Source organism: Schistocerca serialis, chromosome 10 (assembly GCF_023864345.2).
Source record: "Schistocerca serialis cubense isolate TAMUIC-IGC-003099 chromosome 10, iqSchSeri2.2, whole genome shotgun sequence".
NCBI classification, from domain to species: Eukaryota; Metazoa; Arthropoda; class Insecta; order Orthoptera; family Acrididae; genus Schistocerca; species Schistocerca serialis.
Window position 1 is genome coordinate 70,899,942 of NC_064647.1, and position 27,432 is coordinate 70,927,373.

The window sequence follows — 27,432 nt, forward strand, 5'->3', positions numbered from 1 at the left end:
AACTGTATGAAGATGGTATCTGTTCCCGAAAGAACAGATACCACTGAATGGGCAAATATCTATGAGGGTCACTCCAAAAGAAATGCACACAATTGTTGTAAAAAAACAGTTATCATTCTGCATGTGTGAAAGTTTTACAGTGTGTAGATACATCCTTCCCTCTTGTTTTCAAACTTAGTTCAACCTGTTCCCGTGAGTGGCGCCGTCACAGCATGTCTTCAAGATGGCTGCTACACTTGACGTTCGTCACAAGCGACGTACTGCCATGCAACTCCAGTGCTGTGAAAACGAGACAGTGGGAAACATCCACAAGAGGTTGAAAAAGGTGTATGGAGATGCTGCTGTCGATCGCAGTACAGTTAGTCAGTGGGCAAGCAGGTTAGTTTATGAAAGCCGGCACGGCAACATTGAGGATTGTCCTCGCAGCAGCAGGCCTCGTACTGCACACACTCCAGACAATGTGCAGAGAGTTAACGAATTGGTGACTGCTGACAGACGCATCACAAACAAGAAAAACACTATGCAGCGAACTTTTGGAACAGTACGAGAGTGGTGGAGATGAATTTCTTGGAAGAATTGTGACAGGTGATGAAAAATGGCTCCCTCATTTTTCACCAGAGACCAAGAGGCAATCATTGGAGTGGCATGATGTAAATTCGCGCAAGGAAAATAAATTTAAAACCACACTTTCTTCTAGAAAACTTTGGCTACGGTGTTTTTCGATTCCGAAGGACCCTTGCTTGTGGACATCATGCAAAGAGGAACCACCATAAATTCTGATGCATGTGACGACACAGCAGAAAATTCAAGCTCGACTGAGTCGTGTTCGACCACATCTGCAAAAGCAGTATGTTTTGCTGTTACACGACAGTGCATGGCCACATATCAGTCAAAAAACCGTGGAAGCGATCACAAACCTCGGATGGACAACACTGAAACACCCGCCCTACAGTCCTGACCTGGCCCCATGTGACTATCATCTCTTTGGGAAACTGAAAGACTCTCTTCGTGGAACAAGGTTTGAAGATGATGACTCCCTTGTGCACGCTGTCAAACAGTGGCTCCAACAGGTTGGTCCAGAATTTTACCGTGCGGGTATATAGGCGCTGGTTCCAAGATGACGTAAGGCAGTTGAGAGGGATGTGAATTATGTAGAGAAATGAAAATATTGTTCCTAAAGAATGTATCTACACACTGTGAAACTTTCAGACATGTAGAATAAAAGATGGATTTAAAAAAAAAGTAGTGTGCATTTCTTTTGGAGTGACCCTCATATTAGGAACACTACGAATGTAGGTTGTGGACAGTTGGGAATATGGGCCTCACGGGAAGCATGCAAGGGATACGTCCCTGCATTCACACTATCCTCTGTGCCCTCGGTGGCTCAAACGGATAGAGCATCTGCAATGTAAGCAGGACATCCCGGGTCTGACTCCTGGTCGGAGCACATATCTTCAGGTGTCCCCATTGATGTATATCAACAACACCTATCGATAGCTAAGGGATTCGATTTAATTATCATTTTATTCTAGAGAAGCTGCACGGTCATCAGTGGTAACTGTTCTTTTGGGAACAGATACCAGCTTCATATAATCATCGTAAGTGTCTGAGAATACTGAAGAACACTTATTCAATTCACACCAGCTGGCAGTGTAAGAATGACGTGCTTTGTTGAGATACTCATATATGGGATTGTTTGGTAGCGACATGCATAATACGATAACCGTTTATGGTGGAAAGTTGTCCGCATTTGTGGCACATTCAGCGTACGACGAGAACCACCACCCAACTGCTGTCATTGATCTTGCAGGCGAGGAGTGGCAGCTGGAGGACAAAAGCAACGCTACGCTGGCTGTGGACACTGGCTGCATGCAGCTGTTGACCAACGCCCTGGACCACCCCACATGCCCACTGGAAGACCTGCCTCCGGAAACCACTAAGCCTCGCGAGCAGTGCCGTGTGTAGCTGTGGCACGACCTGTCGCAGGGGTCGCCCCACATACCCGTCACCAGCTACCTGGCCTACACGCAGAGGGCCAACGTCAACTTCTGCCTCTTCGCCTGGATGACTGTCAACTCGATCAGCATTTGCCAGGATGTCCCCTTTAGTATGATTCAGTCTGTGCGCGATGCCCGCTGCGTTTTCGGTGGTTCTGACGACCAAACCTGTCCGCAACTCAACGAAACCGACGCCGTCTGCTCTGTTTGCAGGGCTATTCTCCTGCTCAAGTGTCGCGATTTTGCTTCCACAAGTTATTTCGAGGCATGTCGCGCCCCCATGGACCACCGTGGTTGGTACTCACCATACTGTGGATATTATATACAGGGCAAAGAAAAGCCGACAAACAGAGTACTGAGCTACAAAGACAGTCTAAACAGTGGCACCTTGAAGTACAAGGATTTTAAAATCGAGGGCTTAGAACCTTTAGAAATAACATTTGTAGCAGTGAATATTCTCTTCCGATTTTTGACTGCTGCAGTGTACGTGTACCTTCCCAATTTACGTAACTTGCCCGGAAAGATATTCTTGTCCTTTCAGATAACAGGTATGGTCCAGATCTTGTTTTCTGAGGTCTTGTATCGTATGGCAGGTGTCCCTGACTTATCTACGACGGTGCAGATTGATAGCGCACTAACTCTTCTGAACTGTATCTGGCTCAACTCATTCTGCTACCAAATGTACGCATGCGTTCGTCACCTCAGGCTTCCTAGCGACCTAGAACGTGCTGAAGTGAGGAAGGTATTCTGCCGTCAGCTGTTGTGTTCACTAATACCCTGGAGCGTTGTACTGGTGGCAACCATTGCTTTGGAAAGAACGAGCGAATATTACCTGTTTCACAGTCGTATAATATTCATCGTCGCAATTTCTCTGTCAGTAGCCTACAATATTGTTTGTCTTGGACTGGTGGGATACATGTACCGACGTACTCGTAATTCCATGCGGCAGCTCAAAATTTATAGTAAAGAGACGTTTGGCTCAAAGACACTAATTCTTTACATGTCAGCTAAGACTGTCACTTTAAGTGGCATAGGCACGATTATTAGAATTGGCTTCCACCAGGCACAAGGCATAGCGCAGTACGTGTACTATGTCCATATAGCTACGATGGTACAGGGTCCACTGCTTTTCGTTTTATTCGTTTGCAACAGTGCAACTCTCCCTCTGCTCAGGGAGAGACTACTAGCACGGTGGAACCCCGATGTCATCAATCCAGGGCAAGAATTGTGTTCATCTGCCGAGAGAAATCTGGCAAAGAGAGTCAATGTACAGGCTGCGGCTGCGGAATCCACATTGTAATCGCCAAGAGTGTTTTTTTTTTTTTCCAAGGATTGTCTTCGTTGTGCTAAACCCTGTCATAAGTTATCAATGTAGAAGCTAGCTGGTTTGACAAAATTACTGTGATTCATGTAAAACTGCTTCCCTATTTTCTAATATGATCTTCATTTCTGCAATGACATTAAATAATTAATAAATAAATCTATATGAAAATAAGATGTGAGTCTCTATTTCTTCTACCAAACAGGTGAAAGATTTAGACATATATACCTTATTAACGTGCACTCCACAAATTAAACAAGAAAAATTTTGTGATATTAGACTATGTCAAAGACGAAGATAGTACAAGAACTTAATCTTAACCGCGAATTACTTTAAGTGCCGTTCTTTAAAGTGAAGACAACAGAATCTACTCTTAGTATACACTCACAAGAACTTCGTCCTTTCTGCAGATTCTTGCGAAGCTTTTAACGCACGCCTATTTTTATCTTACGTTTAAAATTACATTGAGGCTTTGTAAATAACTGATTGTCCAGTCATGGCTCATCTGATTTCTCTCACTGTATATGGAGAAACCTGAGATTCTGTCTTCGACTGGCAGTTTCTTATAAATGTTGTGTGACATGAAAATCCAACTTGAAACGAAATTATTCTTTGCGTGCCTGGTCGCACTGATATGAAAAAAATCATGGGATACCTTCTAACACCGTATCGGGACTCCTTTTTCTCGATATAATGCAGCCACACGACCTGGCATGGACTCAACAAGTCGTTTGAAGTCCCCGCAGTAATACTGAGCCATACCGCCACAGGTCTGCCAATGACATTGTAATTCTGTTGGAGAGAGCAAAGGACCTGGAAGAGCAGTTGAACTGAACAGTGTCTTGAAAGGAGGATATAAGATGAACATCAACAAAAGCAAATCGAGGATAATGGAATGTAGTTGAATTAAATCAGGTGATGATGAGGGAATTACATTAGGAAATGTGAGTACATGAGTTTTGCTATTTGGGAAGCAAAATAACCGCTGATGATGGTCGACGTTGAGAGAATATAAAATGTAGACTGGCAATGACAAGGAATGCGTTTCTGAAGAAAAGAAGTTTCTTAACATGGAATACAGTTTTAAGTGTGAGGAAGTCTTCTCTGGTAGTATTTGTATAGAGTGCAGCCATGAAAATGAAACATGGATGATAAATAGTTTAGACAAGAAGAGAATAGAAGCTTTCCAAATGTGGTGCTATAGAAGAATGTTGAAGATTAAAGGGGTGGATCACGTAACTAATGAGGAAGTGCTGAACGGAATTGAGGAGAGGAATTTGTGGCACAACTTGACTAGATGAAAGGATCGGTAGGTAGGACATGCTCTGAGGCATCAAGGGATCACCAGTTAGTATTGGGCGGCAGCGTGTAGGGAGACCAAGAGATGAATACACTAAGCAGATTCATAAGAATGATGGTTGCACAGAATAGAGTAGATCGGAGAGCTGAATCAAACCAGTTTCTGGACTGAAGACCAAAACAATAACAACTGTCTCAATAACAGTCCATATTTGCGAGAGTATTACCGCTGCAGGATATTGTGCACGCACTGACCTTTCAATTATGTCCAACAAATGTTCAATGGGATTCGTGTCGGGCGATCTAGGTGGCCACATCATAGGCTCGAATTGTCCAGAATGTTCTTCAAACCAATCGCGAGCTGTTGTGGCCCAGTGACATTGTGCATCATTGTTTGGGGACATGAGGTCCAAGTACGGTTGTAAGTGGTCTCCAAGTAGCCGAACATGACCATTTCCAGTTAATGATGGGTTCAGTTGGACCAGAGGACCCAGTTCATTCCATGCAAACATAGCCCACACCATTTTGGGGGCACCGGCAGCTTGTCTAATGCCTTGTTGACAACGTGTGTTCATGGGTTCGTGCGAATTGCCCCACATTGTAATCCCACCATCAGCTCTTACCAACTGAAATTGGGACACATCTGGCCAGGCCACAGTTTTATAGTCGCATAGGGATTAATGTGACCAGGCCACAGTTTTATAGTCTGATCCAACCGATATACCCAAAAGCCCAGGAGAAGCGTGCTTTTACCAAAGGCACGTGGGTCGACCATCTGCTGCCATAGCCCATTAACAATTTTCGCCACGCTGTCATAATGGGTCCATTCGTCGTAAATCTCACATTGATTTCTGAGGTTACGTCACGCAGTCCTCGTTGTGTGGTAACAGTGACAACTCTACGCAATCACCGCTGCTCTAGGTCGTTAAGTGAAGACATTCGGCTTTCCGAGTCTGTTAATAACTGTCGCGCGCCCTAATCACGTCGGAAACCATACGAATCGCCTGAGTACAAATGATAGCTCCCCAGTACACTGTCCTTTTATACCACGTGAAAGCTATACTACAGCCAAATGTATATGTGCATATTTCTACTGCATGACATTTGTCACCTTAGTGTATGTAAGTATTTTTTTAATTTAATTTACTGATGTTATCTGAAAGGAGCAATGGCCTTGCCGCAGTGGATACACCGGTTCCCGTTAGATCACCGAAGTTAAGCGCTGTTGGGCGTGGACGGCACTTGGATGGGTGACCATCTGGCCACCATGCGCTGTTGCCATTTTTCGGGGTGCACTCAGCCTCGTGATGCCAATTGAGGAGCCACTCGACCGAATAGTAGCGGCTTCGGTCAAGAATACCAACATAACGATCAGGAGAGCGGTGTGCTGACCCCACGCCCCTCCTATCCGCATCCTCCTTGGCGGATGACACGGCGGTCGGATGGTCCCGGTAGGCCACCCGTGGCCTGAAGACGGAGTGTTTTTTTTTTTTATTTTAATCTGAAAGAGTTGCATTTTACACATGTCTGAAGAAGTTGTACCTGTGGATGTTTTTCATTTTAACTGCTGAGTCCGGAGAAATTAATATCATTGCAGAATGAGAGGTACAGGGAAGCGGAGACAATTAGTCAGTAGTGTGTTAAGGAAGGTGTAAAAGCCTGACCTGCTTGAGCTGGTTAGTGGTTCGATTCGAAAAGCAGACGCACTTCGTCCCTTCCTCTCTCATTTAAAAATAAATTGTGTGAAACCTTTTACGTTTTTATGTTGTGTACGACATTCCAGCAACTTGGCAAGCGCCATTCTTATCTTTTGAAGAATCAAGATACGTCGGAAATATTAAAGAAAGAAAAATCTGCTGCTAATTTCAAGGCAGTGCTTGAAACAGCCTAGGAACAACCTTAAGATAAGAATGACAAACAGGAATTTTAAATAAAACGGAAACTACGTTGATAATTTTAAGTCAGTGTTTGAGATACGATAATTTGATGGAAAAACTGTTTGCTATAATTCGGTTTAAAGTCGTATATTGAATATATAGCATCCTAGCATCAAAACGTTTTTCTAAGAAAGAGAGGGATACTTACCTTGCACACTCAACACACACTTGATCGTACACACTGACACATCACAGGGACTGTTGGGGTTATTATGACAGAAGATGCCGCCAATTATGGATGTGGAGAATGGCGTTGGGTGGGCCATTGAATGATGTGCAGCAGATGATAAGTCAGTAGCATGCAAAGACCATGCTAAACCGAATCGTATGACAGTCCGTCAGCCAACGACTAAAGGTTACGAGAGTAATCCCAAAAGTAAGGTCTCCTATTTTTTACATAGACCTGTTTATTTCTACAATGGTTTACATTTGCTGACGGCTTGAACATTTAGTTATTTTTCGACATAGTCACCATTTCTGTGGATGTTTTTTTGTAGACGCTGTTCAGAAAGTTATGGACCTCTTCTTTCACCTCGTCGTCGGAGCTGAATCAGTGGGACCACATTTAATGCTGGAAGGTACTGTGAGACTCTCAAAAAAACTCAAACGGGCAATTCAGAACCGGAGAAGAGGAATGTTCAGCATGGGTGTACACATTCTCCATGACTACGTCCTCCCACACATCACTCGGCAAACCGGTGCTCTCCTGCAACAGTTTCAGTGAAATATAATCACCCATCCACCTGACTTGGCGCCCGGTGACTATCACCTGTTCCCTAGGTTAAACGAATATTCGGACAGAAAGCCATTCAGCTCCGACGACAAGGTGAAAGAACGGGTTCATAACTTTCTGAATAGGATGGCGGGGAGCTGGTATGACATGGGCATACAAAAACTGCCACATCATCTACAAAAATGCATCGACAGAAATGGTGATTATGTCTAAAAATAGCTAAATGGTCAATCTGTAATCGGATGTCATTCCTCGATCTGTCGGGAAGAAAACAATCATTGAGCTCAGAGCATACATAAAAAAGTCACCACCTGTAAGAGAGTGTCAAGCGATAGAAGAGAACCATAGTACTCGCTGGGTTTGTCAACAAAATGTGTTCTTAGTAACAAAACAATTTATATCACAACACCACACATAGGTGACGCATGTATCATCTATATTTTGATAGCCATAGAAATCAAACTACACAGCTAAAAAGAAAAAAATTATTACTTACACATAAACATACAAAATTATAGCATTATCATTTCAATACACCCAATTCTTATAGAGCTGGTAAATGGAGGAACGCAATTTGACATGTGCGACTGCTGGTTGGTACAGCTTTTATAAAAATTCAGATCACTGTGAAAATAAGTACCAGGAAAATAATCAAGGTCTGGAAAATATCTATCATCACCTTTCATTTCAAATCATTAATTAAACACTCGAAATTTCAGTAATCTATCTCATATTCAACGAAGAAGCAAACTTGGTCCGAGCAATTTACCACAGTACTGCAGTCATTAAAACATTGAAAACCTTCACTTGTCTTCTATCTACATGTTGGTATTTTTAAGTGGTGGCTCACAGTGGGTGATCATTTATCTAAGTGACAGAGGAAGGAACCTTTACAATTTATACATTTTCTCAGTGCTCCAGCTTCTGCCTTTTCCCTGTCTTCATACACAATACTGATCACTAATATTCTCGCTAGCCTCGCTTCATCTCAACTAATTCATGTGCCTTACAACTTCAAAACAATAAATTCATAGTGCAGCTCCTAACATTTTGAAAGTAAAATAATGTTTCCACTCATACTGGGTTACATTTCATCATGATCAGTATTAGGTTTTATCATTATTAGGCTATCAGTGTCTTTCCTTTTACTGATCTCAATTAACCAAATATGGCCTACTCTCACCCATCATCAAATCACAATCACTCATCTAATGGCTCAGTGCTCTTCTTCTAGCAGCTGGAAAATCGCAATATCCTCATAACCATCGTCAATGACTCCATTTCATTGTCTTCCATACAAACAAGTCCTCAGGTAACATGATGCTCCGTCACATCAAACAACCCCATACTATTTGAAGAAGGATGTTATTTCCACCACTAGTTTCGGGACTGCCCATTGTCAAGTGCATCTAAAAATACAACAACACACCATACTAAGGTAAGAGAGCTACATGAACGTACTACAACGACATCAGATGCAGTGTTAAGAAAACACAGTAGTTAGCTAAGTTACAAGCACGGATACGTCATCATTGCTGCATCAAAAATCGCATGCTATGCATATTAGTGCACAGCACCGTCGTCAGTGGTCATCTCTAATATAAGGTACATGACATGAAAGTTATTTCGAGTCAACAGCGTTACTGCGTTATTAAAATGTCACATATGGGCAAAATACCAAAGAAATAAGAAGAATGCCTTACTAATTAGAATAAATTTAAATGTTGGTCAACCTTTCCTTTGACAAGTCCCCCACTTCATCTATTACAACCATAAGAAGAAAATAACTCTGTAACAGCAGTCACCTGGAGGGAAACAAAGTATCAGAGAGCTCACTTGTAAACAGTTTACAAGTAATTAGTCACTACAGCCTGGAGAATTGAATATGATGAGTAAACATAAGAACTTCACGGGATCTATGTGAGAAAACATTGGTTCCATGATATTCATTAACATGAATCACCCATTATAGTTCATAGCCAATCTTCATATCATTTAACCATTTAACCAAGCACTGACAGTTGAATGGCTGTGGCAAAGTTGTTCAACAGCTCAAGCAACCACCAATAGCCGGTACTGAAATCGCCAAAAAATATGAGATAGCAGTAGTAGGAAATTCAAAAATACTTAGTGGCATTATGGGAAATTCAATAAAACTGCAATATGGCATGGCAGGTAATTAAAAAACACAAAATGGCAAGACGGGAATTTCAAAAAATTCCAATACGCAGAACTAGCTCAATTGTGCTTGTGGGAAATTACAAGAAAATCTAAGGTGGTGAAAACAACAACTTCTCTGCCAGTCATTATGATTCCATGTTCAAAAGTATACAAACGATCTTAATTTTGCACCTTGTTCAAAAGTGCCCAAACGATAAGACTTATTTACTGAAAACGTGTAAAGGGTGTTACTTAATAGTAAGTATTTCGACATCCAAATTATGTATCTAAAATGTGTAAATTTCATCTGAATTATGTACAATGGGACCATGCTGAAAATTTATTGGAACAGCTTTAATGCAATGCTCAGAAGTATCCAAACAAGTTGAATTTTGTCTCATGATCAAAAGCATTCGATTAATTATCAGAAAGAATGTAAAGATATTGACAATACATCTTCATCTTGGCGCTAGTGATCTAACTTTAAGGTTACTCACCATCTGTGAACAAACTTAGTTCAGTCTGTTGTACCACACTTGATGTAAGGCGTTATGGAGTCCTCAAATTAAATTTATTCATATCAAATTGTACCTATTATTTATCAAAAATATGTAAGCACACACACACTCACACACACACACACACACACACACACTTACACACACACATGCACACAGTTTTTATGTCAAGTGTTACAATTTTCATTCCACATCTAAAATGTATGTCAAAATATATGACAGCAACACACACACACACACACACACACACACACACACACACACACACACACACAGTGAATGCATCAGTCATGTCTCACAATGTTTTTCCCACATCTAAAATACAAAAAGGGCGTAACTTACAGTAATTCCACATCTAAAACATATGTGAAGAATCCATCAGCAGCACAACATTTATGTCATAGACACAATGTGTAACTTTTATGTCTAAAATATCTCTGAAAACATGTAGTCTCCAACTTACATAATTTCCACCTGTACATGTATATATAACTCTACAAAACACATGTGTTCTACTTAAATAAGATGCTAAGCAAGCTGCTGACGTTTCGTCTTATGCCTAAATGGCACTATGCACAGAAATAAACATGACCAAGAATAATTTTAGCAGTAAAGAAGATAAAAACACACACTGTGCCTATGTCAAGAGTCAAAATGATATTTTCACGTTTAAAACGTCCATCAAAAATGTTAAGAGTGTAACTAACAGTATTTGCATGCCTAAAATATGTATTAAAAACTACATCAATAACGCACACAGTATTTATGCCAAGTTTGCAATCCATTTGTCATGTTAGTATGTTAAGTGTTCCAGTGATCAATTTCACAGTCACTGTTACGATGCATAATGTGTCAAGTGCATAAGAAATGCACACAAGAAAGAAGTTTCATTCCTTTAAGCTTAAAATATTTATTACCTAGCTCATTCCCGTAAATGGAACAAAGTGCGCATATTATACCTATAGATTTATTTATTCCTGTTCAAGAACTCATCTATGGTATAGGAGGAGTGGTCAAAGAGACAAGATTTCAGTTTATTTTTTAAACTGTTACTGCTGTCTGTCAGACACTTTATCCCATTTGGTAATTTATCAAAAAGTTTTACAGCAGCATATATTTACGTGTCTCTGTGTCAAAGGTAGATTAAGTAGAGGACAGTGTAAATCTTTCTTTCTTATGGTATTGTAATCATGAATGTCACTGTTGTTTTGAAACTGGGCCAAGTTGTTCAGAACGAATTTCATTACTGATTAAATATATTGTGAGACTATTGTAAGAATTCCTAATCTTTTAAACAGATGCATAGAAAATGTTCAACTATGAGCCCCATATATTATTCAAAGCATTTTCTACTGAGCAGTCAATACTTTTTGCCTACATGTTGAGTTTCTCCAAAATATTATTCCATATGACATCACAGAGTGAAAGAATGCAAAATACGTTAGCTTACTAATTAGCAATTATTCTGATAGCAAAAGTTGCTGAACCTAGTCGTTTTAGGAGACCCAAAGTATGAATTTTCCATTTAAGGCTCTCATCTATATGTACACCAAAAAACTTAGTATGCTCTACCCTGGCTACTGACTTCTGTTGATATATTATCTTAATTGAAGAAACTGTACTCCTTGCAGGAGAAAATTGGATGTGCTATCTTTTTCGATGTTCAGACCAAGCCCATTCACTGAAAACCAATTAATAACTTTTCCAAAGACATTATTTGTATCATTTCCTTTTGCAGTTTCTTTTACTGGATTCATAATGATGCAAGAATCATCAGCAAAGAATGACAGTTTAGTTTCTTGTTTCAGATAAGAAGGAATGTCGTTCACGTATATCAAGAACAGATGGGGACCCATGATCGAACTGTGTGGCACATCTAATATAATTTCACTCCAGTTAGATGAAGTGGGAAACTTCCTTAAATCACTTAAGCCATATAAAGAAACGTTTTGGTTCCTGCTCTTTGGATATGACTTAAAACACTCATTTGCTGTTCCATTTATACCATAGAATTGTAATTTCTGTAACATAATCTCATGGTTTGCATAATCAAAATATTTGGATAAGTCACAGAAAATTGCTATTGGTGACATTTTATTATTTAAAGACTCTACTATGTGGGCAGTGAAATTGTATGTTTCTGTCTCAGTAGAACAGCATTTTTGAAATCTGAACTGTGATTTACTAAGTATCCCATTTCTGTTGAGATGGCTAACCACTCTTGAGTACATTACTTTCTGAACAATTTTGGAAAATGCTGTAAGCAAGGAGACTGGCCAGTAGTTACTGACATCTGTGGTGTCCCATTTTTTGTAGAGAGGCTTGAGTTAGTCTCTAAAATATTTGACCCGGTGTGTAAAATGTGCTGGCATTTCGATCATTGACTTACTTGAGACTATATTTTACTGCATGTACATTGATAGAACTATCGTCACCTGATGTTCTTAGAAGTTTTTCAGTAATGTTTCACCTCACCAAGTACTACGAGTATTTTATGGGGGAAGAAGAAAACATATCATGTTTTACTCTAGAAAAACATACTAACCAGATAATATAGGTTGTTTAATTACGTTCTGATCTTGAACACAATAGTGCTTAGGTACCACATGTGATCTATACACTGATGCCACATTTTCAAACTGTTTATAACAATAACCCACACTAAAAGAACTGTTTTGTTGAAATGTTTAATGTATTGTGGCACTTCGAGTACATAGTTTCAAAATATGCAAGGATAACTTCATAATACATGAAACATGATTGTAAACACAATACAACATGGCCAAAGACAATAATGGAACAAGCTTCCTCACAGATAGGAACATTGGATATCTTGAAAATGTTATCTTTGCACCAAAATAGAATTATTTATCAAAATACATAAAGATAAGTACAAAACACATACAGTTTGTGTATTGTAGTACATAGGTATAATTACAGAGTTCTTGCTACAAATTACATTTCTGTCTTTACACCAAAATGAGATTACTTATCAGAAATTAGTTATCAAAATATACAAAGATTTCGAATGTAAAACACACCTGGCACACATTCACTACTGCTCTAAGTTACTGTTCTGTAGCACTAAAAATCCATATGGCAAGGATAGTCGCACTGTTAATCTCAATAAGGGCTTAAGTAGCACCTGAACATATCCATGAGCTAGTTTGATTTTCATACCACACATTAAAGAAACCAAAGTTGTCTGTATTATTCATAAAAATATGTAATGATTTGTTCTATAGCACTGCAAAATACATGTAGCACTATTGTTAATCTAACTTACACTTATCAACAGGAAAAGGTTTATCTTTGTGCCGAAGTAAACAATGTTATTCTCAGGTCTAAACTGTATGCATTATTGGGCAAAAACTCGTCTTAGGATGCCTATAACTGATGCCATAGTCCCCTAAACTTTATGGTGACCATATCTTGGGGTACTGACATTACCTTGCAGTACACAATGTTTCATCTTCTGCTGATAATGCAGTGTAGACTACATGTACGTCGCCATGTCACAGCAAAATTCTAAAAAAGTTCTGAGCCATACCGCCATAGGTCTGCCAGTGACATTGTAATTCTGTTGGAGAGAGCAAAGGACCTGGAAGAGCAGTTGAACTGAACAGTGTCTTGAAAGGAGGATATAAGATGAACATCAACAAAAGCAAATCGAGGATAATGGAATGTAGTTGAATTAAATCAGGTGATGATGAGGGAATTACATTAGGAAATGTGAGTACATGAGTTTTGCTATTTGGGAAGCAAAATAACCGCTAATGGTGTTCGACGTTGAGAGAATATAAAATGTAGACTGGCAATGACAAGGAATGCGTTTCTGAAGAAAAGAAGTTTCTTAACATGGAATACAGTTTTAAGTGTGAGGAAGTCTTCTCTGGTAGTATTTGTATAGAGTGCAGCCATGAAAATGAAACATGGATGATAAATAGTTTAGACAAGAAGAGAATAGAAGCTTTCCAAATGTGGTGCTATAGAAGAATGTTGAAGATTAAAGGGGTGGATCACGTAACTAATGAGGAAGTGCTGAACGGAATTGGGGAGAGGAATTTGTGGTACAACTTGACTAGATGAAAGGATCGGTAGGTAGGACATGCTCTGAGGCATCAAGGGATCACCAGTTAGTATTGGGCGGCAGCGTGTAGGGAGACCAAGAGATGAATACACTAAGCAGATTCATAAGGATGATGGTTGCACAGAATAGAGTAGCTCGGAGAGCTGAATCAAACCAGTTTCTGGACTGAAGACCAAAACAACAACAACTGTCTCTATAACAGTCCATATTTGCGAGAGTATTACCGCTGCAGGATTTTGTGCACGCACTGACCTTTCAATTATGTCCAACAAATGTTCAATGGGATTCGTGTCGGGCGATCTAGGTGGCCACATCATAGGCTCGAATTGTCCAGAATGTTCTTCAAACCAATCGCGAGCTGTTGTGGCCCAGTGACATTGTGCATCATTGTTTGGGGACATGAGTTCCAAGTATGGTTGTAAGTGGTCTCCAAGTAGCCGAACATGACCATTTCCAGTTAATGGTGGGTTCAGTTGGACTAGAGGACTCAGTTCGTTCCATGCAAACATAGCCCACACCATTTTGGGGGCACCGGCAGCTTGTCTAATGCCTTGTTGACAACGTGTGTTCATGGGTTCGTGCGAATTGCGCCACATTGTAATTCCACCATCAGCTCTTACCAACTGAAATTGGGATTCATCTGGCCAGGCCACAGTTTTCTAGTCGCATAGGGATTAATCTGACCAGGCCACAGTTTTATAGTCTGATCCAACCGATATACCCAAAAGCCCAGGAGAAGCGTGCTTTTACCAAAGGCACGTGGGTCGACCATCTGCTGCCATAGCCCATTAACAATTTTCGCCACGCTGTCATAATGGGTCCATTCGTCGTAAATCTCACATTGATTTCTGAGGTTACATCACGCAGTCCTCGTTGTGTGTTAACAGTGACAACTCTACGCAATCACCGCTGCTCTAGGTCGTTAAGTGAAGACATTCGGCTTTCAGAGTCTGTTAATAACCGTCGCGCGCCCTAATCACGTCGGAAACCATACGAATCGCCTGAGTACAAATGATAGCTCCCCAGTACACTGTCCTTTTATACCACGTGAAAGCTATACTACAGCCAAATGTATATGTGCATATTTCTACTGCATGACATTTGTCACCTTAGTGTACGTAAGTATTTTTTTAATTTAATTTACTGATGTTATCTGAAAGGAGCAATGGCCTTGCCGCAGTGGATACACCGGTTCCCGTTAGATCACCGACGTTAAGCGCTGTTGGGCGTGGACGGCACTTGGATGGGTGACCATCTGGCCACCATGCGCTGTTGCCATTTTTCGGGGTGCACTCAGCCTCGTGATGCCAATTGAGGAGCTACTCGACCTAATAGTAGCGGCTTCGGTCAAGAATACCAACATAACGATCGGGAGAGCGGTGTGCTGACCCCATGCCCCTCCTATCCGCATCCTCCTTGGTGGATGACACGGCGGTCGGATGGTCCCGGTAGGCCACCCGTGGCCTGAAGATGGAGTGTTTTTTTTTTTTTTTAATCTGAAAGAGGTGCATTTTACACATGTCTGAAGAAGTTGTACCTGTGTATGTTTTTCATTTTAACTGCTGAGTCCGGAGAAATTAATATCATTGCAGAATGAGAGGTACAGGGAAGCGGAGACAATTAGTAAGTAGTATGTTGAGGAAGGTGTAAAAGCCTGACCTGCTTGAGCTGGATAGTGGTTCGATTCGAAAAGCAGACGCACTTCGTCCCTTCCTCTCTCATTTAAAAATAAATTGTGTGAAACCTTTTACGTTTTTATGTTGTGTACGACATTCCAGCAACTTGGCAAGCGCCATTCTTATCTTTTGAAGAATCAAGATACGTCGGAAATATTGAAAAATCTGCTGCTAATTTCAAGGCAGTGCTTGAAATAGCCTAGGAACAACCTTAAGATAAGAATGACAAACAGGAATTTTAAATAAAACGGAAACTACGTTGATAATTTTAAGTCAGTGTTTGAGATACGATAACTTGATGGAAAAACTGATTGCTATAATTCAGTTTAAAGTCGTATATCGAATATATAGCATCCTAGCATCAAAACATTTTTCTAAGAAAGAGAGTGATACTTACCTTGCACACTCAACACACACTTGATCGTACACACTGACACATCACAGGGACTGTTGGAGTTATTATGACAGAAGATGCCGCCAATTATGGATGTGGAGAATGGCGTTGGGTGGCCATTGAATGATGTGCAGCAGATGATAAGTCAGTAGCATGCAAAGACCATGCTAAACCGAATCGTATGACAGTCCGTCAGCCAACGACTACAGGTTACGAGAGTAATCCCAAAAGTAAGGTCTCCTATTTTTTACATAGACCTGTTTATTTCTACAATGGTTTACATCTGCTTATGGCTTGAACATTTAGCTATTTTTCGACATAGTCCCCATTTCTGTGGATGCTTTTTGTAGACGCTATTCAGAAAGTTATGGACCTCTTCTTTCACCTCGTCGTCGGAGCTGAATCAGTGGGACCACATTTAATGCTGGAAGGTACTGTGAGACTCTCAGAAAAACTCAAACGGGCAATTCAGAACCGGAGAAGAGGAATGTTCAGCAAGGGTGTACACATTCTCCATGACTACGCCCTCCCACACATCACTCGGCAAACCGGTGCTCTCCTGCAACAGTTTCAGTGAAATATAATCACCCACCCACCATATAGTCCTGACTTGGCGCCCGGTGACTATCACCTGTTCCCTAGGTTAAACGAATATTTGGACGGAAAGCCATTCAGCTCCGACGACAAGGTGAAAGAACGGGTTCATAACTTTCTGAATAGGATGGCGGCGAGCTGGTATGACATGGGCATACAAAAACTGCCACATCATCTACAAAAATGCATCGACAGAAATGGTGATTATGTCTAAAAATAGCTAAATGGTCAATCTGTAATCGGATGTCATTCCTCGATCTGTCGGGAAGAAAACAATCATTGAGCTCAGAGCATACATAAAAAAGTCACCACCTGTAAGAGAGTGTCAAGCGATAGAAGAGTACCATAGTACTCGCTGGGTATGTCAACAAAATGTGTTCTTAGTAACAAAATAATTTATATCACAACACCACACATAGGTGACGCATGTATCATCTATATTTTGATAGCCATAGAAATCAAACTACACAGCTAAAAAGAAAAAAATTATTACTTACACATAAACATACAAAATTATAGCATTATCATTTCAATACACCCAATTCTTATAGAGCTGGTAAATGGAGGAACGCAATTTGACATGTGCGACTGCTGGTTGGTACAGCTTTTATAAAAATTCAGATCACTGTGAAAATAAGTACCAGGAAAATAATCAAGGTCTGGAAAATATCTATCATCACCTTTCATTTCAAATCATTAATTAAACACTCGAAATTTCAATAATCTATCTCATATTCAACGAAGAAGCAAACTTGGTCCGAGCAATTTACCACAGTACTGCAGTCATTAAAACATTGAAAACCTTCACTTGTCTTCTATCTACATGTTGGTATTTTTAAGTGGTGGCTCACAGTGGGTGATCATTTATCTAAGTGACAGAGGAAGGAACCTTTACAATTTATACATTTTCTCAGTGCTCCAGCTTCTGCCTTTTCCCTGTCTTCATACACAATACTGATCACTAATATTCTCGCTAGCCTCGCTTCATCTCAACTAATTCATGTGCCTTACAACTTCAAAACAATAAATTCATAGTGCAGCTCCTAACATTTTGAAAGTAAAATAATGTTTCCACTCATACTGGGTTACATTTCATCATGATCAGTATTAGGTTTTATCATTATTAGGCTATCAGTGTCTTTCCTTTTACTGATCTCAATTAACCAAATATGGCCTACTCTCACCCATCATCAAATCACAATCACTCATCTAATGGCTCAGTGCTCTTCTTCTAGCAGCTGGAAAATCGCAATATCCTCTTAACCATCGTCAATGACTCCATTTCATTGTCTTCCATACAAACAAGTCCTCAGGTAACATGATGCTCCGTCACATCAAACAACCCCATACTATTTGAAGAAGGATGTTATTTCCACCACTAGTTTCGGGACTGCCCATTGTCAAGTGCATCTAAAAATACAACAACACACCATACTAAGGTAAGAGAGCTACATGAACGTACTACAACGACATCAGATGCAGTGTTAAGAAAACACAGTAGTTAGCTAAGTTACAAGCACGGATACGTCATCATTGCTGCATCAAAAATCGCATGCTATGCATATTAGTGCACAGCACCGTCGTCAGTGGTCATCTCTAATATAAGGTACATGACATGAAAGTTATTTCGAGTCAACAGCGTTACTGCGTTATTAAAATGTCACATATGGGCAAAATACCAAAGAAATAAGAAGAATGCCTTACTAATTAGAATAAATTTAAATGTTGGTCAACCTTTCCTTTGACAAGTCCCCCACTTCATCTATTACAACCATAAGAAGAAAATAACTCTGTAACAGCAGTCACCTGGAGGGAAACAAAGTATCAGAGAGCTCACTTGTAAACAGTTTACAAGTAATTAGTCACTACAGCCTGGAGAATTGAATATGATGAGTAAACATAAGAACTTCACGGGATCTATGTGAGAAAACATTGGTTCCATGATATTCATTAACATGAATCACCCATTATAGTTCATAGCCAATCTTCATATCATTTAACCATTTAACCAAGCACTGACAGTTGAATGGCTGTGGCAAAGTTGTTCAACAGCTCAAGCAACCACCAATAGCCGGTACTGAAATCGCCAAAAAATATGAGATAGTAGTAGTAGGAAATTCAAAAATACTTAGTGGCATTATGGGAAATTCAATAAAACTGCAATATGGCATGGCAGGTAATTAAAAAACACAAAATGGCAAGACGGGAATTTCAAAAAATTCCAATACGCAGAACTAGCTCAATTGTGCTTGTGGGAAATTACAAGAAAATCTAAGGTGGTGAAAACAACAACTTCTCTGCCAGTCATTATGATTCCATGTTCAAAAGTATACAAACGATCTTAATTTTGCACCTTGTTCAAAAGTGCCCAAACGATAAGACTTATTTACTGAAAACGTGTAAAGGGTGTTACTTAATAGTAAGTATTTCGACATCCAAATTATGTATCTAAAATGTGTAAATTTCATCTGAATTATGTACAATGGGACCATGCTGAAAATTTATTGGAACAGCTTTAATGCAATGCTCAGAAGTATCCAAACAAGTTGAATTTTGTCTCATGATCAAAAGCATTCGATTAATTATCAGAAAGAATGTAAAGATATTGACAATACATCTTCATCTTGGCGCTAGTGATCTAACTTTAAGGTTACTCACCATCTGTGAACAAACTTAGTTCAGTCTGTTGTACCACACTTGATGTAAGGCGTTATGGAGTCCTCAAATTAAATTTATTCATATCAAATTGTACCTATTATTTATCAAAAATATGTAAGCACACACACACACACACACACACACACACACACACACACACACACACACACACACACTTACACACACACATGCACACAGTTTTTCTGTCAAGTGTTACAATTTTCATTCCACATCTAAAATGTATGTCAAAATATATGACAGCAACACACATACACAGTGAATGCATCAGTCAGGTCTCACAATGTTTTTTCCACATCTAAAATACATAAAGGGCGTAACTTACAGTAATTCCACATGTAACATCATATTATTTTTTCAACAATATGTAAGCACAAACGAGCATACACGCACACACACACACACACACACACACACACACAGTGAATGCATCAGTCAGGTCTCACAATGTTTTTCCCACATCTAAAATACAAAAAGGGCGTAACTTACAGTAATTCCACATCTAAAACATATGTGAAGAATCCATCAGCAGCACAACATTTATGTCATAGACACAATGTGTAACTTTTATGTCTAAAATATCTCTGAAAACATGTAGTCTCCAACTTACATAATTTCCACCTGTACATGTATATATAACTCTACAAAACACATGTGTTCTACTTAAATAAGATGCTAAGCAAGCTGCTGACATTTCGTCTTATGCCTAAATGGCACTATGCACAGAAATAAACATGACCAAGAATAATTTTAGCAGTAAAGAAGATAAAAACACACACTGTGCCTATGTCAAGAGTCAAAATGATATTTTCACTTTTAAAACGTCCATCAAAAATGTTAAGAGTGTAACTAACAGTATTTGCATGCCTAAAATATGTATTAAAAACTACATCAATAACGCACACAGTATTTATGCCAAGTTTGCAGTCCATTTGTCATGTTAGTATGTTAAGTGTTCCAGTGATCAATTTCACAGTCACTGTTACGATGCATAATGTGTCAAGTGCATAAGAAATGCACACAAGAAAGAAGTTTCATTCCTTTAAGCTTAAAATATTTATTACCTAGCTCATTCCCGTAAATGGAACAAAGTGCGCATATTATACCTATAGATTTATTTATTCCTGTTCAAGAACTCATCTATGGTATAGGAGGAGTGGTCAAAGAGACAAGATTTCAGTTTATTTTTTAAACTGTTACTGCTGTCTGTCAGACACTTTATCCCATTTGGTAATTTATCGAAAAGTTTTACAGCAGCATATATTTACGTGTCTCTGTGTCAAAGGTAGATTAAGTAGAGGACAGTGTAAATCTTTCTTTCTTATGGTATTGTAATCATGAATGTCACTGTTGTTTTGAAACTGGGCCAAGTTGTTCAGAACGAATTTCATTACTGATTAAATATATTGTGAGACTATTGTAAGAATTCCTAATCTTTTAAACAGATGCCTAGAAAATGTGCAACTATGAGCCCCATATATTATTCAAAGCATTTTCTACTGAGCAGTCAATACTTTTTGCCTAAATGTTGAGTTTCTCCAAAATATTATTCCATATGACATCACAGAGTGAAAGAATGCAAAATACGTTAGCTTACTAATTAGCAATTATTCTGATAGCAAAAGTTGCTGAACCTAGTCGTTTTAGGAGACCCAAAGTATGAATTTTCCATTTAAGGCTCTCATCTATATGTACACCAAAAAACTTAGTATGCTCTACCCTGGCTACTGACTTCTGTTGATATATTATCTTAATTGAAGAAACTGTACTCCTTGCAGAAGAAAATTGGATGTGCTATCTTTTTCGATGTTCAGACCAAGCCTATTCACAGAAAACCAATTAATAACTTTTCCAAAGACATTATTTGTATCATTTCCTTTTGCAGTTTCTTTTACTGGATTCATAATGATGCATGAATCATTAGCAAAGAATGACAGTTTAGTTTCTTGTTTCAGATAAGATGGAATGTCGTTCACGTATATCAAGAACAGATGGGGACCCATGATCGAACTGTGTGGCACATCTAATATAATTTCACTCCAGTTAGATGAAGTGGGAAACTTCCTTAAATCACTTGAGCCATATAAAGAAACGTTTTGGTTCCTGCTCTTTGGATATGACTTAAAACACTCATTTGCTGTTCCATTTATACCATAGAATTGTAATTTCTGTAACATAATCTCATGGTTTGCATAATCAAAATATTTGGATAAGTCACAGAAAATTGCTATTGGTGACATTTTATTATTTAAAGACTCTACTATGTGGGCAGTGAAATTGTATGTTTCTGTCTCAGTAGAACAGCATTTTTGAAATCTGAACTGTGATTTACTAAGTATCCCATTTCTGTTGAGATGGCTAACCACTCTTGAGTACATTACTTTCTGAACAATTTTGGAAAATGCTGTAAGCAAGGAGACTGGACAGTAGTTACTGACATCTGTGGTGTCCCATTTTTTGTAGAGAGGCTTGAGTTAGTCTCTAAAATATTTGACCCGGTGTGTAAAATGTGCTGGCATTTCGATCATTGACTTACTTGAGACTATATTTTACTGCATGTACATTGATAGAACTATCGTCACCTGATGTTCTTAGAAGTTTTTCAGTAATGTTTCACCTCACCAAGTACTACGAGTATTTTATGGGGGAAGAAGAAAACATATCATGTTTTACTCTAGAAAAACATACTAACCAGATAATATAGGTTGTTTAATTACGTTCTGATCTTGAACACAATAGTGCTTAGGTACCACATGTGATCTATACACCGATGCCACATGTTCAAACTGTTTATAACAATAACCCACACTAAAAGAACTGTTTTGTTGAAATGTTTAATGTATTGTGGCACTTCGAGTACATAGTTTCAAAATATGCAAGGATAACTTCATAATACATGAAACATGATTGTAAACACAATACAACATGGCCAAAGACAATAATAGAACAAGCTTCCTCACAGATAGTAACGTTGGATATCTTGAAAATGTTATCTTTGCACCAAAATAGAATTATTTATCAAAATACATAAAGATAAGCACAAAACACATACAGTTTGTGTATTGTAGTACATAGGTATAATTACAGAGTTCTTGCTACAAATTACACTTCTGTCTTTACACCAAAATGAGATTACTTATCAGAAATTAGTTATCAAAATATACAAAGATTTCGAATGTAAAACACACATGGCACACATTCACTACTGCTCTAAGTTACTGTTCTGTAACACTAAAAATCCATATGGCAAGGATAGTCGCACTGTTAATCTCAATAAGGGCTTCAGTAGCACCTGAAATATCCATGAGTTAGTTTGATTTTCATACCACACATTAAAGAAACCAAAGTTGTCTGTATTATTCATAAAAATATGTAATGATTTGTTCTATAGCACTGCAAAATACATGTAGCACTATTGTTAATCTAACTTACACTTATCAACAGGAAAAGGTTTATCTTTGCGCCGAAGTAAACAATGTTATTCTCAGGTCTAAACTGTATGCATTATTGGGCAAAAACTCGTCTTAGGATGCCTATAACTGATGCCATAGTCCCCTAAACTTTATGGTGACCATATCTTGGGGTACTGACATTACCTTGCAGTACACAATGTTTCATCTTCTGCTGATAATGCAGTGTAGACTACATGTACGTCGCCATGTCACAGCAAAATTCTAAAAAAGTGCTCCATACATCGAAATGTTACGGCCAAACCATAACAAATCATCTCATACGTCACCATGTCCCAGAAAAATTGTAACAAATTGCTCCATACATCACCATATTACAACAAAATCGTAGGAAGTTACCGCATGCATCACCATGTTGAAGCAAAATACAAGGGCTGGAACATAAATAGTGGCAACTATTTTTTCACAACGGATGCAAAAGAGTTACATGTTTGCACCTGTTAGTGTCCTTGAAAGTAGTCACCAGCGTTGTGTAGAACCTGTTGCCAGCGATGTAGAGCAGCCACAGCTTGCACTGTATGCGCCGCGCATTGTCGTGCAAAATATTGGGTGGGTTGCGCAGAGAGTGTCCCTGTTACAATCGTCGGATAGTTCTAGACCAAAGGAGGGAGCATTATGGTCTGTGGAATGTTATCTTGGAATTCCCTGGGTGATTTCGTCATTCCGGAAGGCACACTGGATCAACATAAGTATGCGTGTGTCCTTACGTCCACCCCTATATGCAGTTTGTTTCTTTCATTGCATTGTCCAACCAGCAGGACAATGCAATGTGATAAACGGCTTGCCAGTGTACATGTGTGGTTCTAAGAGCAACACGATAAGTTTACTGCCCTAGTCATCGAACTGCCCGAAGTTACACCAAATCGAGAATCAATGGGACCAACTCGATTGGGATGTTTGTGCCATAGATCCTTAACCCAGCAGCCTATTTCAGCTGGCCACAGCACTGGAACTGGTATGGTTCCACATCCATATCGGTATGTTCCGGAACCGCCGGAACCCTCTTCCTGCACGTCCGTGCTGCACAAAGTTGTTATTCAGGCTTTTGACAGGTGGTCACATTAATGTGATTGGATCACGTAAAATAAAAATGTTTTTTCTATTCGAGCATAAAATATTGATCAGCAACGCGCACATGTGAATAAACGAAGTTATTACTTGGAGTATTTATAAACGTGAAACGTACGTAGTTCTGGTGGTATGCCTGGTGTGGTATAGTTGAGTTCAATGAGTATTCCTTGGTCTGTTACATCACATACACTATGTGATAAAAAGTGTCTGAACACCCTCAAAAACATACGTTTTTCATATTATGTGCATTTTGCTGCCACCTACTGCTGCGTACTCCATATCTGCGACCTCAGTAGTCATTAGACATCGTCAGAGAGCAGAATAGGGCGCTCCGCGGATCTCACGGACTTCGAACGTGGTCAGGTGACTGGGTGTCACTTGTGTCATAGGTCTGTACGCGAGATCTCCACAGTCCTAAACGTCCCTAGGTCCACTGTTTCTGATGTGATAGTGAAGTGGTAACGTGAAGGGGCACGTACAGCACAAAAGCGTAGAGGTCGACCTCGTATGTTGACTGACAGAGACCGCCGACAATTGAAGAGGGTCGTAATGAAAAATAGGCAGACATCTATCCAGACCTTCACACAGGAATTCCAAACTGCATCAGAGCCACAATTAGGAGGGAGATGAGAAAACCTGAATTTCATGGTCGAGCGGATGCTGATAAGCCACACATAACACCTTACGCTTGGTATAAGAAGATTAGTGGAAAAACGTTATGTGGAGTGACGAATAACGGTACACAATGTGGCGATCCGAAGGCAGGGTGAACGTCATGTGCCAGTGTGCGTAGTGCCAACAGTAAAATTCGGAGGCGGTCGTGTTATGGTGTGGTCGTGTTTTTCTTGTTGTTTTCTTATTGTTTGGCGTGGCACCATCAGAGCACAGGCCTACAATGATGTTTTAAGCACCTTCTTGATTCCCACTGTTGAAGAGAAATTCGGGGATGGCGATTGTATCTTTTAACAAATCAAGCACCTGTCAAACTGCTGATTGGCTTCTGCCTCGGGTTCTTCGGCCGACGTTCATCTAATGATTTTACTGTCGTTTCGCCTGCACGAGTGGCTGGCATTGTCAAAGCTTCACCCCCCATTGCCGGTGGTGAACTGCATACTGGCATACTGCATACAGGCACTCATGCTGGCGAAACGACAGTAAAATCATTAGATGAACGTCGGCCGAAGAACCCGAGACAGAAGCCTATAGGCAGTTTGTCAACAAGTGGCCACGAAAGCCTTAACAATTTTGAATCAAGCATCTGTTCATAAAGCGCTGCCTGTGGCTGAGTGGTTACGCAACAATAACATCTCTGGAATTGACTGGCCTGCACAGAGTCCTGACCTGAATCTACCGAACACCTTTGGGATGTTTTGGTTCGCCGACTTCGTGCCAGGCCTCACCGACATCTATACCTCTCCTCAGTCCAGCACTCCGTGGAGAATGGGCTGCCATTCCCCAAAAACCTTCCAGCATCTGATTGAACGTATGCCTGCGAGAGTGGAAGCTGTCATCAAGGCTAAGGGTTGTCCAACACCATATTGAATTCCAGCATTGCCACTAACTTGTAAGTCATTTTCAATCAGGTGTCCAGATACTTTTGATCACGTAGTGTAAGACATTTAAAAAAAGTGAATGATGAGTTAGTGGGTGAGTGAGACGAGCACTGCGTGATCAGTGACTCGCTGGCGCTCAGTGCTAATTAGAAGCGTCTCGACGGTGATGCGGCGCTGTGGGCGCCCACTTTGGCAGCGACGCCCGGCGCCTGCAAGTGACAAATGCCTCCGCCACTTGACACGTCAGCAGCCGGGGCGAGTCACGTGTCTGCCTGTAGAATGGATCCAAGCATGTTGACGAGTGCAAACTGAATGACGCCACAGTCCGTGGAATACTGCAGTGTCATGACAGCGACGCGTGTGTAACAGGTTTCAGTGGCGTCGATGTGACGGTACCACTTTCTGGCATGCCACCAATAAATGACGCTGATGGGCTTCGCCAAGCACTGCATAGTACCGCTCGACTGCTTCCTGGTGGTTGAATTTGGAAACAACAGCATTCTCTCCCAGGTTTCCTGAGATGCATTGCTGACAACTAAAATTACGGCACCATGAATGCGGCACGCAGCCAATATCAAACTAGGTAGGACATGCATATACGCAGTTGGAAGCAAATCAAACGACGGAGTGGACTCAGGGGTAGCAATGTTTATCAACAAGAAACTTCGTCATAAATTACGGCCCATATTGCATAATGAATGCTCAAATGACAATGCAGAACAATCTGCATTCTAAATCCGCTTGAGTCAGCCAACAATTTAATGAATATTGATAGACTTGCAGTAATCCACTCTGGTGCCGAGCGGTCTAACGCACGGCTTTCCGGATTGGAAAGGAGCGCCTCGTCCCCGGCACGAATCCGCCCGGCGGACTTGTGTCGAGGTCCGGTGAGCAGGCCAGTCTGTGGATGGTTTTTAGGCGGTTTTCCATCTTCCTCTGCGAATGCGGGCTGGTTCCCCTTATTCTGCTTCAGCTACACTACGTGGCGATTGCTGCACAAACATGTTCTCCATGTAAGCGTACACCATCATTAGTCTACCACGCAAACATTGGGGCTACACTTGTCTGGTGTGAGTCTTTCCGTGGTGAGTGGGGGGGGGGGGGGGGGGTCCACCTGGGGCCGAACCGCACAATAACCCTGGTTAACATACAACATACATACAAAAATCCACTCTGAAGCGTTGCAGTAATCTACACTGACAATTACGAAATCCAAAGTATTATAACTTCTTGGTTGAAGATATACGATGCCAAATGAGAAGATTTCTGATGCAGAAAGTGATAGGTAGATTTATGACGGAATACAGCTTGTACAGGAATGTGGAGCAATGTGCAAGCTGATAACCTGGCTAACAGAACAGCCAAATCGTGGAAAACAATAAGATGCAACAAAATACCTCACATGGAATAAAGGAAGTCTGACAGAAGGGTTCAGCATCAAATAGGAGATTTAGTGGAAAAGGAGGGAAATACGAAACCGTGTTTTCCTAGGATCCTCAGACGTTTAACGATTAAGCTACCACTATCAGCGAACTTTGGAGTCATCTAATGGGTAATGGAAAACTAAAACTCTATTGTAAATGGTGCTACATAATTGATGACGCACTGTGCACCTGTAATGGAGGAAACAACCAAATATTGACCACATGCTTTTAGACTGCAGTAATTTTATGACAGACAGGACACTATCAGAAAGCAAATAACTGAAAAGCGTGAATGACGGCCGATCAATAAATCAGACTTAGTTAGTAAATTCATAAGATACATTTACAACTTTTGTAATTCAATAAGATTCTCAGTTATATTGATCCTCTTTGGTATCAATTGTAATTTTATACATATCTTTAAACACCCGAATGTATGCTAGATGGCTAACAGATTGCGAGTCATAAGTCAAGATGAAGATCTGTACAAGCAAATATAATTTGACATTTCAGTAAACT

General features: G+C 40.1%; 2 pseudogenes; both read left to right on the plus strand.

Moving 5' to 3' along the window:
* Window positions 1–5,781: 5,781 nt before the first annotated feature.
* LOC126425370 (5S ribosomal RNA) lies at window positions 5,782–5,898 on the plus strand (annotated as a pseudogene).
* Window positions 5,899–15,216: 9,318 nt separating this feature from the next.
* LOC126425570 (5S ribosomal RNA) lies at window positions 15,217–15,333 on the plus strand (annotated as a pseudogene).
* Window positions 15,334–27,432: the final 12,099 nt, after the last annotated feature.